The sequence below is a fragment of the Henckelia pumila genome, chromosome 2 (genome assembly GCF_033568475.1).
Source record: "Henckelia pumila isolate YLH828 chromosome 2, ASM3356847v2, whole genome shotgun sequence".
Lineage (NCBI taxonomy): Eukaryota > Viridiplantae > Streptophyta > Magnoliopsida > Lamiales > Gesneriaceae > Henckelia > Henckelia pumila.
In genome coordinates this window covers 146626657-146645564 of record NC_133121.1, presented here as the reverse complement: position 1 = coordinate 146645564, position 18908 = coordinate 146626657, and the positions used below count along the sequence as shown (strand labels likewise).

Genomic DNA, 18908 nt, shown 5'->3' with positions numbered 1-18908 from the left:
AACCATCCTTCTTCTTGACAAACAGTACTGGGGCTCCCCATGGCGAAACACTAGGTCTAATATAACCCTTATCAAGAAGATCTTGCAATTGCTTCTGCAGCTCTTTCATTTCTGACGGTGTCAATCGGTAAGGAGTTCTGTGTGCAGTCTCTGGCACTAACTCAATGTCAAACTCAATCTCCCTTACTGGTGGCAAACCTGGAATCTCTTCCGGAAATACATCTGAAAAGTCTCGAACCACTGGTATCTCTTGGATATCTGGCTCTCCTAAGGATGCATCAATGGCGTAGATAAGGTAGCCTTCCCCACCAGACTCTAAAGCACGTTGGGCCTTCAGAGATGAAACCACTGGCATCGGGGGTCGCGCTCCCTCACCATAGAAATACCATGACACGTCATCCTCTGGACGAAACTGGACGAACCTCTGATAGCAATCCACTATCGCTCGGTAGGTAGTCAATAGATCTATCCCAATGATGCAATCGAAATCCTCCATCGCTAGAATCATTAGGTTAGCACTAAGCTGATGTCCCTCAAAATCCAAAACACAACCCCCAACTAGACGCTTGGCTAAAACCTCTCTCCCCATAGGAGTAGAAACCACTAGCAACACGTCTAAAGGAATAAATGGCAATCTATACTTCTTAGCGAAACGTGCTGAGACAAAAGAATGCGATGCACCGGTATCAATTAAAACATATGCAGGAAAACCACATAAACTACAGATACCTGCAATCATCCGATCGCTGTCAGCCTCTGCCTGCTCCTGGTTAAGCGCAAAAACCTGACCCTGGGTACGTGGCCTCAAAGAAGAATGACCCCGAGAAGGAGTCTGAGTAGGCTGTCTCTGAGACTGCTGCGGATGCTGGCGCTGCTGCGAAAACTGCTGCTGGAAAGGTGGCTGCTGGTACTGAGGTGGCTGAACAGATGCCTGAGAACCTCCGAAACCACTCGCTGCCCCAATCAGCATAGGACAATCTCTCTTCATGTGACCCTCCTGGCCATACTGGAAACATGCAGTGGTCGATCGATCACACTGTCCTGGCGGATGCCTGCGTCGGCACTGAGTACACCGGTTCGGTCTCTGTCCACCAAAACGATGTACCTCCTGGCTTCTTAAAGGACTGTCCTCTCGGACCCAAAGCACTAGCACTCGCTGATTTGGAAGAAGAAGAGAAAAGTCCCCTGTTCCTCCGAATACTGTCCTCGGCCTGGCGACAACGGTCCACCAAATCTTCGTAAGTTCCATCGCCGCCCACAGCAACCATACGATGAATGTCAGGATTCAAACCCTGAAGGAAATGATCAAACTTCGCCATAGAACTATCAGCAATATGAGGACAAAAGGGTAACAGATCAAAGAACTTCTGCTGGTACTCCTCGATCGTCATCGTCCCCCGTCGCAAACTCAACAACTCGCTGGCTTTCGCCTGACGAAGAGCTGGAGGAAAATAAAATCTCTGATAGGCAGTACGAAACTCAACCCAAGTAGCTGCACCTCTAGCTGCTATGAACGGTGCGGAAGTAGATCTCCACCACTTCCTCGCTCTGCCCTCAAGCATAAAGGCAAGAATTTCCATCCTATCCTCAGTCGTGCAACGGAACTCCTGGAAGCACTGTTCCATCATCTCCATCCAATCCTCCGCCTCTTCAGCTGTCTCACCACCCGTCAAAGGCTTCGGGCTAACTTCCTTAAACCTACGCATGCTCACTCGCCTGTGCTCCTCGGGCTGTAACCGACGTCTACGATCGTCCGGATCGCCCCAACGACCGCCGTCTACGCTACCGTGACTCTCGTCGTAATCTGCCATCTGTTACATAAGAACAGATAATTACTTAATCCGCTTTACGATATTCCCAGTGCAATGCGTCGCTCTGATACCAAAAATGTAGTGACCCAACCCGGATCCACTAACTAATCAGAGTTATAGAAAAAGCGCATGCAATAAAAGCCTAAAGCGTAAAGAGCGGATAATTAAAATACAACAAATCCAATCGGCATAATACAACCGACGTTATCACAATTGTATAAATACTGTTATACAACCAAATCGAAGGTTCAGGATAAATAAATCCCTACCCTCTACAACCTCGCACTCCCCAAGCTCAATCCTGCTGAGAGCCGCCTGGACCGTCCAGCCTCAAACCTGTCCCGTCACAAGGTACACAATATCCAAACACAGGGGCGTGAGCTAGAACGCTCAATATGAAGCAATGATATAAATACAAATATGTGCACACAGATGATTTAAAACTCAAATGAAAACACTTGCTCATGGCGCCGAGAATATACAGTACCGGCTAGAGAGCTACTCCGCGGGGTACTCGTATACTCCCTATCAGGGCTGAGCCAACCCCATCCTGACCCGAATCCAAAACAGGATACAAGTCTCATATGGAAACTGTCATACCTGACTCGAGTTCAAAAATGAGATCATCGTTCCCTATGGAGACTGTCAATGACTCACATCTCTCCGGATGTAGCCACACGTAAAATCATGTATGTGCTAAGACGATAAAACATGCTAAAACATGATAAAACATATAGCATATACTCATGCAACATATAAGCAAATATATCATGTCGGATATCTCGGTCAGTACTTACGTACCTCTTACACTGCTGATCAAACCTAGCTCTGCTGGTCTAGACTCCAAGCCTACTAGTCCAGTCTACTAGCTACTACAATGCAAATATTCATGCATCAACAATTAAGCTCTAAAAGCATTAACTAAGCTATTGCATACCCCTAAATATTTTTAGGATGCCAAAGTTATACCTGCGTCCGTCGTTAGCCCTTTGCTGTCAATAGCCTCAAAACTAGGCCGTAGCTCCGCGACGACGTCTAGATCACTAAGCCACTTCCGGATTTTCCGTAGGACGTCTAAATCTCCCTAGATCTGAGTTAGAAGGCTTAGGAATTGAGAGAGAAGAGAGGAGATGAGCGAGTCACAAATGAACCTCGGCTCCTCTATTTATAGACAACGTTCGGGCCGTCCGAACTCGGCTTTGGGCCCTCCGAACTGGTTCGGATCCTCCGATCATGACTTCGGATCGTCCGAACACGATCGGACCGTCCGATCCTTACTTCGGGTCTTCCGAAGTCACATCAGTGATGTCATCCATGACGTCACCTTGCTGACGTAGTTGATGACGTAAGCCCTACCCTGTCGACGGAGCCTCCGATCCTCTTCGGATCCTCCGAACTCCAGTTCGGAGCGTCCGAACCTCCCGAGCCATGCCCACCATGTTCGAGTGTCCTGCATTTGTTTCTGAAGTCCGTTATCCCATCAGAAACTTGCATAATCATGTTTTACTTAATCTAACCATGATCACGTGATTAATTACTCATTAATCACTAATTAGAAATGCGGGTTACTACAAAGTCGAACATAATCAATGTAACTGAATAAACTGTACTGAAACATGGTCATAAATGATTTGAACTGTAACTTTAACTTTAACTTTAACTGTAATTGTAACTGTGAACTTAGATCCTTGAATTGTGACTCTGGTTTTGATCTAGATCATGGCTGCAGTGCACTATGCCGCAAGGAAGTCAGGATATCTCCCAACCCATCTTGCCAATGTTAGGTATGGGAAGCCAAGATTTCTCTCAGCCCGTCCATACACGTTAGGTGGTAAGGGAAGCCAGAACGTCTCTCAGCCCGTCCATACACGTCTTTCTGTGGTCACAACTAACTCACTTCGTTCAAAATATTTTATTTCCTTCTTGATTCATGGACTTAGCACGCATATGTAGATGTAATTTACTTGAAAATATTTTCAATGATCATGCAAGAGACTCAAATGTGGATGACCGGGATGGTGATGTAGGGAACAAACCAAGGGTAGGAATCTAAACCATAATTTACGCTTAGGACAATTAGAGCGGTTCACCCCAAATCTTACCATTCACTCAATTCTTATTCAAAAAGAGTTCCGCTTGAAAGCACGACTCCCACACACTTAGAACTAAATAAAGAAGTCATTCTCGGGGTATTATTTCTATCCAATCATTTTATAAAAATACATTTCCGGACAGCCCCTCATTCAATCCAAAATTCTGCACCTATCCAATGAATAGCCTAGAACTCGACCAACACTTAACCGAATTCATTTCCACTTGAACCGACATATTCCTAACATCCAAAGCTAACTTCATGCTCAAGCCCTTATCTAAATCACGAGTTTAGCCCTGTTTTAAAAATTCCTTTCCGGACAGCCCCATCCATTACAAAATTCTGCTCACACACCTAATCCACTCAAATGTCTAGAACTCGACCAAAACTTAACCGAATTAATTCCCGCTTTCACCGGCGTATTCCTAACATTATAAACCAATTCCAGACCCGAGCCCTTAACCAAATCATAAGATTCACCTAGCCTTAACCATAATTTTCCGGACAGCCCCAAACTTATCTAAGAATTCTGCTAATGCACCTTCCATATACTAATCCAAAAACTTATCTATTTTCCTTCCAACTCCAAGCCACTATCCTAGGACCAAGATCAACACTTAGGCTCACTCACACTACTAAAACCAACCCCTTCTCAAGCCTAGAACAGCTCGACATCAGCCCCTTTGCCCTGCCCCAAAACCGAAGCAAACATGGCCCAAAATCAATGGCCCTTTACCTCTAATTTGCTAGTTATCTTCAACCCATCCTAAGCACTACCATGTGAGCTACATTTTCCCCCATGGTAGCCCCTAACCCACCATCCAAGCAACACAACAACATCACACAATAGTTTCGAGCCAAGCCAAGTAAGATATATACTTTCTGAAATTTTCGAAACATGGGGTATCAATGAAAACATATTCAAATTCTTAACTCAAATCATTCCTTAACAAGAGATCACAATTTGATAATTTCTCAAGCATGAACGTGGAAAAAATCAGAACTGAAATTTTCGAACAGGGCAATGCTTATTTTCGAAAATAATGAAATGCATACACACAAATCAACCACACGACATATTAATTACAAGGTGATAAAAAAACCCATAATCTTGCCTCACGCTCAAAATCAGATATAGGGAGCTCGATAGCTGGAAGCAGAGCTGAAGAAAGATGATGAACTTGAGCAGCTGCAAACGAGCCGAGGAAGGGGAGAAAAGTTTGTTCAGCTTGCCTGGAGGGAGACTTCGCTGGAGAAATGCAGCTGGTGGCGTCCGAAAGCTGGACTGGAGAAGAGGGACGATCGTGAAAATGGAGAGGATGAAAAGGAAATGAGATTGTAATCGATTTAGAGGCTTGGAGAAGGGGAAAACGTACAGGGCCGGTTGATTGGGCTGAGGGAGTTTATTTAATGGGCCGTGTGGTATGAGTAGGGCCGAGACTTGGGTTGGGGAAAATATTGATTGGGCCGAGCAACATGAGTTTTAAATGGGCAAGAAATATCATGTATAATATATAATAGACAATATTTTAAATGGTGCGAGTATAAGTGTTAGGTCCAAATTCCCGCAAATACTCAAGTTTGAAAATCCAAGAATTAAACACTTTAAATATTCTGATGTCACGACAACGAGTAAAATATTTAAATAACAAGCAGAGCGATTAAAATAATTTTAAACAAACTAATAAAACGATTAAAAGTCATTTAAATAAATACACAAGCGAAATAAAACCTTTAAAATGATTTGGACAATAAAAAAAGAGTTTTAAATAAATAAACTAGACATTTAAAATAATTTAAAATAATTTAAAATAACTAACCGCTAAACTAAGGCTATTTAAAATAAATAAGTTGGACACTCGAAAATATTTAAACAAATACGCTAAACAGTTAAAACTCTTTAAAAGAATAAACTAAACAATTAAAATCATTTAAAAGAATAAACTAAACAATTAATTAAAATCATTTAAATATGTAAGCTTAAACCTTTAAAATATTAAAACAATTAAATTGCATAATAAAAATCATTTTGACAAATAAACTTAAATAATTAAAAACATTAATTAAATAGTTAGTACAATAATATCATTGGATAAATAATAAAAATATTTTATTAGCACATAATTCGCATAAAGAATTTAAATCAATTAAAATTAAAAGTAATAATCCTAATATTTATTAAATTTAATGCATGCGATTTAGTAGATTGGATTTTAGGTACTACAATTTCTTCCCCCTTAAATGGAATTTCGTCCTCGAAATTAAACTTACTAACTAGATCTAGATACATTAGGTCAGATCGGCACTAACTACTCTTACCTAATACCTACACGAGTCGACGATAAAAGCTTTTGCTACGCACTCTGATGCTTGTTAACACTTACAAAGCAAGGAGCTAACTAACTCTCACTGCAAAATAACTTTGCAAACTCCTATTTATACCCACTGATTGTAGCCTAAAATAAATTTCTAAACACTGTTCCCATGTGACTGTAAGAGTTTTAATTTGCCACCTAAACTCCTAAAATATCTGATGTCTGCCTTAGTTTGATAACCTTAAATCCTGGATCTCAACTTCAATCAATAAATATCGTAAAACCAATAAATAATTTATGTCGACCTTCTTCATAACTTAAATACTTTCTAACAACGAAACTATGCTTAATGTCTAGTCACCAGTAAAACTTAACTCATATAATCTAAAACTTGAGCTCTAGAGAAATCCAGAAGTTCACAAAATACTTAGCAACTAACACTAAACTTTTCTAAAGAAGTAGGCTGAAGGAAACTATACAATTCTACCTCAACTGCCCTCAAGATACAAGATGGATCTGACCCATACTTTCACAACATCGACACATGAAACCCATCATGTATTACTAACAACTCTGCGGCATACCCAAACGATAAAACAAATTATCAATCTCCTCAACATTCGCATAAGGATCGACAAAACGATAAATTTCTCTATATTCCCCAAATCACTAGTACTACGAAACAATGATACCTTCAAGAACAACCTAACATCCAATTTGAAATTCTAAAGATTCACGCCACTTATTAGTAGTGCTAGACTTAATGATCCTGGGCTTATGTTCAATCCCTTATGCAACGACTAAGAAATCCATAATTACACTTCAAGTCAAAATATACTGCGAGCTATTATCCACTTATTGGATTAGATGGTCTCTAAGTACCAAACAATTCCTACATATCGCCTGAAAACATATCTCAAATCCCTAGTTCAACTTGACAGCAAGTCTGAAAATCCAAAAATTCCCAAATTATTATATGTACAACCTAAATTCATATTTCAAAAACTTAGTATACAATTGGACATCTCGAAGAGTTGTAACCCGATCGCATATGCTTCCTCAGTGTTCCTCTAGTACCTTAGTATTTCGCTAATGGTTAAATATAAAACTTATCCAAAATACTACCTGAATATTCTATTCATCATTCTATACTCATAATTGGTGCAATAGCCTTACTGGTTGACACTCACAAAATCTTAGAATGCAAATGTAAAGTACCCAAAAGTCTCTAGGGACAACTCTATTTCCTTATCTCGTGACTAACCACCCATTCAGCTTACCATAGTCGTCTGTTTACTCTTAAAAATCCTATTTAAAATAAGACAACTCATTTAGCTAATTCACTAACTAGCAATCTTCTCGCTAGAACTAGTTATAACTAGTAGTCGCCACTCCTCGGATCACAACAATAACTTAGGATTTTATCTAGCATTAATACTAAATTCCAACAGTCTAAACACTTACTATGTGGTTACGAGTCAAATTTCTACACAAGAAATCGAAATGATAGTTGGAACTATAAGCCCCCCAAGTCCCTGTCACGGTGGATCATGAAAAGAAACAATCATACAAGTAATGTTGCTCAATACGAAATGAAATAGTGAAAGCATTACAAACAAACGAGCTAAAAACAAAAATCTAGGTAAGTGAAAATAACTCACTCATAATTCAATTCTAGGGGTGAATGAATAATAACGGAGGCTCCATGAATAATGAATATGAGCCAACAAGATGCAAATCTCATGATCATTCATCCATGGGTAATGGAATCATGAACAATCGAAACACAATTAAGAGCAATCGGTGTGAATTCAATCGAAAAAAGTCCACACAAGTTAATAATCAGGGAAAACAACGGTATCAAAGTAAAATCAGATGTCAGTCACACAACATGATTAGATTACCAAAAATAAAGACAGTGAATCTTACTCACATCAACATGTGGCTCTAGAACCAAAGAAAATTTCAAGAAGTGAGGAACATTAACAAGATTTTACTAAGAAGTTCAACCAATGCCAAAGTTGCAGAATTCAATGCTGATTAATGTCATGCGAATCCATAAATGAACAAAGGATAAGCAAAGAAATTTTGGATACTCAAAAGTATATGTTGCAATAGATACAAGCACGATTGAAGAATAAGAAAATAATGATAGGAATAATAGTTCACAAAATTAAAAGCCTCATAGTAACCGACTCACTAATCCTCGAAATCATATTTGCCCAAATAACAAAAAACAACTCAAACTATCCATAATAATATAAAACAAAGTACATATCCCAAGTCTTCACACGAGTTCGATTCAAAAACATAACTGACAAAACATACATCTATCAATTTCTAAGCAAACTATTTACTTAGTTTTATCCGACTAAATTTCATCCCTAAGAGAATAAATTACAACAATGACAGATCAAATAATACCTCCTAATACGCAAGTTTAATATTTTCCAACAAACTCCTACAATCTCATCAAAATTTGTTAGTACTACCTAATAACTCAAACAACATCCGTGTACTACCCAAAACCAGAAGGAATATTGATACACCAACTCTGTTTAACTTGGAACCGCATGATATAAAATTAAACAGTCAAATAATACACTTTAAACTATTGAAAGAAAAATTAAACAATAAAAACATTGAGCTACACAATTAAATAAATTAAACATCTAGTTTGAAAATATTCTCAACAGGATGACATCAAAACATTTAAAGTATTAATTCAAGCATGACTAACATATAAAACTCCTTAAAAACTTAAAGACTTTGAGGCGAGATTTCTAGAGTTTCTTGCAACCGGTAGTAGGCACAACCCAAATCAGAACCATGTTTTTCGAAAGACTCACCATAAAGATAGTGACGCCAGATTTTCAAAGCAAATACGATTGCGACGAGTTCAAGATCATGAGCAAGATAACAAGTTTCGTGCGGCTTCAGCTGCCTCGATGCATAAGATATCACATGCTTCCTCTGCATAAGAATGCATCCCAAACCTCGGTGAGAAACATCGCAATAAACGGTAAAACCTCCAGTATCTGGTGGAATAGAAAGAATCGGAGCACTGGTCAGTCTCTTCTTCAGATCAACAAAACTAGCCTCACAATCTGTAGTCCAGATAAAAGGAGCATTCTTCTGAATCAGCTGGGTAATCTGCTTTGAAATAGATGAGAATCCCTCGATGAATCGGCGATAATAACCAGCTAAACCCATAAAGCTTCGGATCTCAGGCACTTATGTCGGTCTAGTAAAATTCATAACCGCTTCGATCTTGTTGGGATCAACAGAAATCCCATCTCCTAAAATAATGTGACCAAGGAAGACAACTCGGTCCAACTAGAACTCACACTTCACAAACTCATCCAAATAACGCTGAAAGATACGGTTCATCAAATCCATAAAAACTGCTGGAGCGTTAGTCAAACCGAACATCATGACTATAAACTCAAAATGGCCCTACCTCGTTCTGAAAGCAGTCTTAGGAATGTCTTCCTCTCGCACTCTCAGCTGAAGATATCCCGACCTCAGATCAATCTTTGAATAGATAGACGAACCCTGCAGTTGATCAAAAAGGTCATCTATTCTAGGTAAATGATACTTGTTCTTACCGTCGCTTGATTCAGTTGACGGTAATCAATACAGAGCCGCATAGATCCATCCTTATTCCACACAAAGAGAACAGGAGCACCCCAAGGCGACACACTAGGTCTGATGTATCCCTTGGCAATCAAATCCTCAAGTTGTTCTTTTAATTCTCTCAATTCGACCGGTGTCATACGATAAGAGCTTTGGAAATCGGTTGAGTACCTGACACTAACTCAATGCTGAATTCGATCTCTCGAATAGGCGGCAATCCAGGAATCTCATCTAGAAAGATGTCAGCAAACTCTCTAAACACTGGTATATCAACCAATTCTGGGCTATATTTCAGGACATCCACTACATAGATCAAGAATCTCTCTGATCCTTTCTATAACAAATGAGTCATCGAAAAAACAGATATTGCAGTTCACGAAAACTCCTTTACACTGCTCTTGGGAGTGTCTACCTCCACGCTTGTTGAAACAACCCTAACTCTACTTTAAATAATAATGCAATAAAATGCGGATTTTAAGAAAATTAAAATTTTTAAAAATTAAAAATTTCGGCATGATCTATTTGTTTATATGAAAACCCGCCTGACACAGAAAACTAACTAAAAAGAAATAAACACCAGACAGAAAATCATAACACGAACAACACAAGCTTACCTAATAGAACCAACCCCAGACAGCAGTGAAAAAGGGTTAACGGATTTAGAAGCCATAATTTAAAATCTACAAGTTTATACAATTACATTTACTCAACAATAAAAATAACTACTACTAAACATTTAAGTTATAATAATCTCTACGGAAGACAAGCATAGGTCGGAGGGGTGTGCCGTGCACGCATCGCAGTCCACTCGATAGTTTTACCCCTCGATCTCTACAATAATCTCACCTGCACCAAGTAGATGTAGTGAGCCTAGGGGCCCAACAAAAATATGGGGGAAATAACGAATAATATATACATACATGCACACGCAATTACAAATAACTTGTACTAAAAATACTTTTGTTTGTGCCCAATACTTTAAACAAAATACTTCGAAAATGAATGAGAACATGAATGAAATATATGCATGGCTAAGTCGAACATAATCAATGTAACTGAATAAACTATACTGAAACATTGTCATAAATGATTTGAACTGTAACTTTAACTTTAACTGTAATTGTAACTGTGAACTTAGATCCTTGAATTGTGACTCTGGTTTCGATCTAGATCATGGCTGCAGTGCACTATGCCGCAAGGAAGTCAGGATATCTCCCACCCCGTCTTGCCAATGTTTGGTATGTGAAGCCAAGATTTCTCTCAGCCCGTCCATACACGTCAGGTGGTAAGGGAAGCCAGAACGTCTCCCAGCCCGTCCATACACGTCTTTCTGTGGTCACAACCAACTCACTTCGTTCAAAATATTTTATTTCCTTCTTGATTCCTGGACTTAGCACGCATATGTAGATGTAATTTACTTGAAAATATTTACTTAATGATCATGCAAGAGACTCAAATGTGGATGACCGGGATGGTGATGTAGGGAACAAACCAAGGGTAGGAATCTAAACCATAATTTACGCTTAGGACAATTAGAGCGGTTCACCCCAAAGCTTACCATTCACTCAATTCTTATTCAAAAAGAGTTCCGATTGAAACCACGACTCCCACACACTTAGAACTAAATAAAAAAGTCATTCTCGGGGTATTATTCTTATCCAATCATTTTATAAAAATTCATTTCCGGACAGCCCCTCATTCAATCCAAAATTCTGCACCTATCCAATGAATAGCCTAGAACTCAACCAACACTTCAAATTCATTTTTACTTGAACCGACATATTCCTAACATCCTAAGCTAACTCCAGTTTCAAGCCCTTATCCAAATCACGAGTTTAGCCCTATTTTAAAAATTCCTTTCCGGATAGCCCCATCCATTACAGAATTCTTCTCACACACCTAATCCATTCAAATGTCTAGAACTCGACCAAAACTTAACCGAATTAATTCCCGCTTTCACCGACGTATTCCTAACATTCTAAACCAATTCTAGACCCGAGCCCTTAAACAAATCATGAGATTCACCCAGCCTTAACCATAAGTTTCCGGACAGCCCCAAACTTATCTAAGAATTCTGCTCATGCCCCTTCCATATACTCAATCCAAAAACTTATCTATTTGCCTTCCAACTCCAAGCAACTATCCTAGGACCAAGACCAACACTTAGGCTCACTCACACTACTAAAACCAGCCCCTTCTCAAGCCTAGAACAGCTCGACATCATCCCCTTTTCCCTGCCCCAAAACCGAAGCAAACATGGCCCAAAATCAATGGTCCTTCACCTCTAATTTGCTAGTTATCTTCAACCCATCCTAAGCACTACCATGTGAGCTAAATTCTCACCCATGATAGCCCCTAACCCACCATCCAAGCAACACACCAACATCACACAACAGTTTTGAACCAAACCAAGTAAGATATATAATTTTTGAAATTTTCAAAACATGGGGTATCAATGAAAACACCATTCAAATTCTTAACTCAAATGATTCGTCAACAAGAGATCATAATATGATAATTTCTCAAGCATGAACGTGGCAAAAATCAGAACTGAAAATTTCGAACAGGGCAATGCTTATTTTCGAAAACAATGAAATGCATACACACAAATCAACAACACGACATATTAATCTACAAGGTGAGAAAAGAAACCCATAATCTTGCCTCACGCTCAAAATCAGAAATGGGGAGCTCGATAGCTGGAAGCCGAGCTTAGGAAAGATGATGAACTCGAGCAGCTGCAATCGAGCCGAGGAAGGGGAGAAAAGTTTGTTCAGCTCGCCTGGAGGGAGACTTCGCCGGAGAAATGCAGCTGGTGGCATCCGAAGGCTGGAATGGAGAAGAGGGCCGATCGTGAAAATGGAGAGGATGAAAAGAAAATGAGTCTGTAATCGATTTAGAGGCTTGGAGAAGGGTAAAACGTACAGGGCCGGTTGATTGAGCTGAGGGAGTTTTTTTAATGGGCCGTGTGGTAAGAGTAGGGCCGAGACTTGGGTTGGGGAAAATAGTGATTGGGCCGAGCAACATGAGTTTTAAATGGGCAAGAAATATCATGTATAATATATAATAGACAATATTTTAAATGGTGCGAGTATAAGTGTTAGGTCCAAATTTCGGCAAATATTCAAGTTTGAAAATCCAAGAATTAAACACTTTAAATATTTTGATGTCACGACAACGAGTAAAATATTTAAATAACAAGCAGAGCGATTAAAATAATTTTAAACAAACTAATAAAACGATTAAAAGTCATTTAAATAAATACACAAGCGAAATAAAACCTTTAAAATGAGTTGGACAATTAAAAAAAAGGTTTTAAATAAATAAGGTAGATATTTAAAATAACTAACCGCTAAACTAAGGCTATTTAAAATAAATAAGTTGGGCACTCGAAAATATTTAAACAAATACGCTAAACAGTTAAAATCATATAAAAAAATAAACTAAACAATTAAAATCATTTAAAAGAATAAACTAAATAATTAATTAAAATCATTTAAATATTTAATCTTAAACCTTTAAAATATTAAAATAATTAAATTTCATAATAAAAATCATTTTGACAAATAAACTTAAACAATTAAAAACATTAATTAAATAATTAGTACAATAAAATCATTGGATAAATAATAAAAATATTTTATTAGCACATAATTCGCATAAAGAATTTAAATCAATTAAACTTAAAAGTAATAATCTTAATATTTATTAAATTTAATGCATGCGATTTATTAGATTGGATTTTAGGTACTACAATTTTTTTCCCGCTTAAATGGAATTTTGTCCTCGAAATTAAACTTACTAACTAGATTTAGATACATTAGGCCAGATCGGCACTAACTACTCTTACCTAATACCTACACGAGTCGACGCTAAAAGCTTTCGTTGCGCACTCTGATGCTTGTTAACACTTACAAATCAAGGAGCTAACTAACTCTCACTGCCAAATAACTTTGCAAACTCCTATTTATATCCAGTGATTGTAGCCTAAGAGAAATTTCTAATCACTGTTCCCATGTGACCGTAAGAGTTTTAATTTGCCACCTAAACTCCTAAAATATCCGATGTCTCCCTTAGTTTGATAACCTTAAATCCTGGATCTCAACTTCAATCAATAAATATCCGTAAAACCAATAAATAATTTATGTCGACCTTCTTCATAACTTAAAGACTTCCTAACAAAGAAACTATGCTTAATGTCTAGTCACCAGTAAAACTTAACTCATATAATCTAGAACTTGAGCTCTAGAGAAATCCACAAGTTCACAAAATAATTAGCAACTAACACTAAACTTTTCTAAAGAAGTAGGCTGAAGGAAACTATACAATTCTAGCCCTCAAGATACAAGATGGATCTAACTCATACTTCCACAACATCGACGTGTTCTGCATGCAGGTGTTGAGCTAGATCGGATGATCCGAACCCGTGTTCGGAGGGTCCAAACTTGACCGAAAAATTTCCTATAAATAGGGCTCATTCGATTTCATTTTGAATTACGATTCCGAGTTTCCTTCTGCAGTTATATAGTGTGAGATATACACTTGAGGGCCTTATCGGTTATTATAGAGGTTCTGGAATAACCAAGACGTGGTTATAGTCATCCGGGACTAGAGACTCCAAAGGGCTTACTACGGACGAAGATATGGTCTGGAAATCTATTTAAGTTTTGGGAGTACTTATTAGCTTAGTTGTACGGTGAACTTTTGAATATAGGCTTGGAACCTAGGATTCTATTAGACTCTAACTAGTCTAGAGGTACGTAGACATTGACTGAGATTGCCAGCGAGTATACATGTTTATATGTTGCATTTATTTGGCATTATTATGTGGCATGATGTATGTTTTACCGCTTTCTATATTCATATATCATGTGCACATACACGTTGAGCCTATACCTTGTTATACCTGATTATAGAGCCGATCAGCTCTATACTCGATAGTCTGTCACTCAGAGTACCGCGACGGCGGAGACATGTATGTCTGACTACTCTGGTGTACTAGACGAGTGTGGTTGCACCCAGGGTTGATCCATGCGGTGGCAGCACTCATGTGGCGCCGGTACTGAGCATGACTTTTCAGATGACCCTTTACCAGTCATCATGTTGCATGCATCATATATATACGTTTACTCATGTTTATGTACTGGGTGTTAGCGCTCACGTCATAGTTATTATCTTGAACACCCTATTCCACGGGGCAGGTCGCAGGATGGACGTAGCTGGTAGTTCGAGGTAGGACTAGGGAGCAGGAGCCTTGAGAAGTTATTTATACAGCAGGATTCGATATAGCTGTATAATGTTTAGTTTTAAGCTTTTCGATATGGTTTTATCACTATAATATTAAGTCTGGACTTGTTTTACTAAGCTGATATGTAAATTATGGATTATGTTTCCGCACGTTTTACTTTGTTAAGCATTTTGCTGTATTAAGTTTAAAGCATGCTATTAGTTGCCAATTAGTAGGTGATTCAATGCAGCCCTCACTACAAACTTAATATCAATTTAATGATCTTATTACTATTATTAAACTCTGGGACTATAAGTCTGATCCCCTATATTTGCCTTCAACGAGGGTTTGAGAGTTAATTGGAGTTGTTTGATATACTAGTATAACCTCACACACGCGCTGTGTGTATATAAAATCATATAATATATTCAGTATTATATGTTATATATAAATATTATTTTTTTCAATAATTTTTAAAATTAATTTTTTTCATTTATAATATAATATAAAAATAAATTTAAAAGTTATTTATCATTTTATCCTATTTATTATGGTTAGTTGAGAAAATATGAAAATATATATAAATAAAATTAAATTTACTTATTTACATTGTAAAGGATAATTTTGGAAGAAAATTTGGTGTCCCGACTCTAAGGTGCTCAACTATTATATATATTTTTTCAATAATTTTTAAAATTAATTTTTTTCATTTATAATATAATATAAAAATAAATTTAAAAGTTATTTATCATTTTATCCTATTTATTATGGTTAGTTGAGAAAAATATGAAAATATATATAAATTAAATTAAATTTACTTATTTACATTGTAAAGGATAATTTTGGAAGAAAATTTGGTGTCCCCACTCTAAGGTGCTCAACTATTATATATATACATATATATATTCTAGTGAAAAATGCACATGCTTTTCATGTGTAAAATAAATATTTTTTTACATGTAATTTTTTTTTAAAAGAAAAAAATGGAGTGAGTGGGAGGTTTAGTGAGATAGTGGATAAGAAGGGGTAATTACGTAATAAAAAATTTTGGTGTCCTCAAAGTTAGTTAGTATAGTAAACTCATCTTTTATAATAGTATAGATAGTATAGATATATATATATATATACTAGCAACCGTCACCCGTGCATGATTTTCAGTGCTCGAATATTTAATTATTTTTAAAAAATGTAAAAAAGTATCACGATGAAAAAAATATGAGAGTTTTGATATAAAGTAGAGAGAAGTTGTAAAAAATTATGTAGATAATTTAATAAGAATTGATAAATAATGAAATTTGAAAAAAAAGATAAAGATAAAAGGAGATAAGGATGTTAGAGAAAAGTGGAGAAAATTTACGATATCTAACACAAAAGAGAGGTGTGCTAAAATTATGGGTAAAATTAAAAAAAAAATTTGTGTAATTTGACACACAAAATTATATATATATATATATATATATATATATATATATTCAGAACATTATTTAAAGATCAACATAGAAAAGAGAGACAAATAATGACTGATAACTGAAGTACTATATATCAAAATTTTGTTTAAAACAATCATCATATCCATTTTTTTTTTCTCCTTTGTCTTCTCAACTATAGTTAAATATTAGTATATTACTATATTAATTTCAAACCATACAAGTTGCACCAGAGTGAGGCCCTTTGTGGCTAGACTAGGTACTATTCTTGTTGGAAGAGCAAATATCTCCAAAGTCGTGCAAACGTTTTGGTCAAAAATATGAGCTAAGAATATATGCATATAAAAACTTTCAACTGCTCTTTATTTAATATCTATTAATTACACCATTTGTCGTTTTCATCTTTAATATATAGCATTGTTTCTTAACTTAGTTGAGTATATTACTATGTTGTTTGATTAAAATTAGTTTGAAATTGTTAATTCATAGGTCATTTTTCTCACAAATCAATCGGAGAAGTTCATCTCTCCCTATATGTTAACTGTTAAAAGAGAGATCATCATCCGATGATAACAATGCAACTTAATTTGTTTTTTTAAATTATATAATATCTTAAGAGTCATGTATCAATCGCTTATTACATCCCAATCATATACTTTCAAAATTAACCTTTGTTTTATCGTAAAAAAAAAAAACTCTTTGTTTTTGTTAGGATCAAGCGCTCAACATTAGGCCAAAAACTATAGTTGTTAGTCAAGTCGCAACTTTTATTTTCTTATACTTGTGGCAATGTAAATGAGTCGAGTTGTTGAGCTCATGAGTCTAGGGATGGACATGTCTTACTCCTAGTGTTGTCTCATATCTCTTTTGAGATTAGTCTTATCCTTTAATTAATTTCCCTACTGTTGGTTCTGTCTCCAGTAGAGATAGTATTATCCGTTAAGATCGGATGTCTCTTTTTTACATCGACCTAGCTAGTCAATCAAATCAAGTAGTGCAACGTCAATAACTTGACGTACTAAAGCTTTTCAGGAGATCACTCATCCTAATATTACTCATACCCTTGCACACTTGACCCAACAATCTTAACTTAAAAAAAGTACGTACATAGAAGATACCAACAGTAATTTTCGAAATATTCATACACATAAAAAAAATAGAAAATCAACTTTGAATAATAAATCAACTTCCATTAAAAATATTGTATAAGGTATTGTTTTAAAAAATATCATTAATATGCATAATTTGTTTTTTAAAATAATATTATACCAAAGAATTTAAATTTTTAGACTTTTAGAAGTACGAAACCTTTTCAACAAGAAGTTTATACTTTATATGTGAAAGTTTGTCTTCATGAAAATATCGAAGTAAAAATTTTAAAAAAAAACTATTTCTACTATCATTTTTTTTTAATTTTTTGTAAATATATACACATGCTCAACTAGCTGTAAATTCTAATGAGATGTTTGTTGCAAAATCAATTTAAAACTGGACAAAGTTTAATATTAAAATGAACAAGCATGCTTTTCAATTTGGAATATATTCACTAATTCTATTAGCAAGATGTTGTTGTTGTTGTTTTTTTTTTATTATTATTATTATTTAATTTTGGTGATGAATGTATTATGCATATAATAGATTATTTCTCTCTAGAAGAGCCGAAAGATTCAGCAAGACCAATTCATGGTGTCTTTGGGGTTGCTACTCCAAGAACAGATCGAACGGTTTCCTTGGGTAGCAACCCCAAGAGCAGCATCGACCCAACCAGTTCAGCGAAACTCTCCCATGTTCGAGTCAGGGTCGGACCTGTGTTCAACCGGGCCTGAGGCAACAAATTAAAAATGGGCCCTCTTTTTTTATTTTTTTTGTTTTTTTTGTTTTTTTTTTTAAAAAGGCCCCTCTTGTTGAGGTGAATGACTTTAAAATTCAGTTTTCCAAATCTACAGGTTAATAAAAATAAGAATTCTCAAAATTTTCAATCATCCAACAAAAAATTATGTATTAAAAATTTTAAAAAAAAACTAAAACAAAATTAGTCATTCTAAATCAATAATTCAATATTCAATAGATACAAAATAATAAAACTTTGCAAATGTGTTCTTAAAAAAAACTTTAACAAATGTGAAATGCCGAAACGTGATAGATGGTCCATGGCCAATAAAATTGATTTATTATTTTATTGGGCCTTTTTGAATTGAGCCATCTTTTTTTATTATTATTTAGAATTGTGTTGGTTATGTCACATGTGAACTAAACATATTAATACATATATGTATAGTAAAAAAACTTAAAAATATTGGCCCCTTACTGAGCTGGGTCCTGAAGCGGTTGCTTGGTTGGCCTCACAAGAGGTCCGGCCCTGGTTCGAGTCAATGAACATTAGCGTGTCTCATATACGGG

General features: G+C 36.3%; 1 long non-coding RNA gene across 1 annotated transcript; it reads right to left on the bottom strand.

Annotated features, from left to right (window-relative positions):
• Positions 1–1377: 1377 nt before the first annotated feature.
• LOC140885466 (uncharacterized) lies at positions 1378–5202 on the bottom strand. Its single transcript, XR_012150955.1, has 3 exons — positions 5019–5202; positions 2081–2147; positions 1378–1811 (listed from the first exon to the last, which is right to left on the bottom strand). It is a non-coding gene; the product is annotated as an uncharacterized lncRNA (long non-coding RNA).
• Between the last annotated feature and the right edge of the window lie 13706 nt (positions 5203–18908).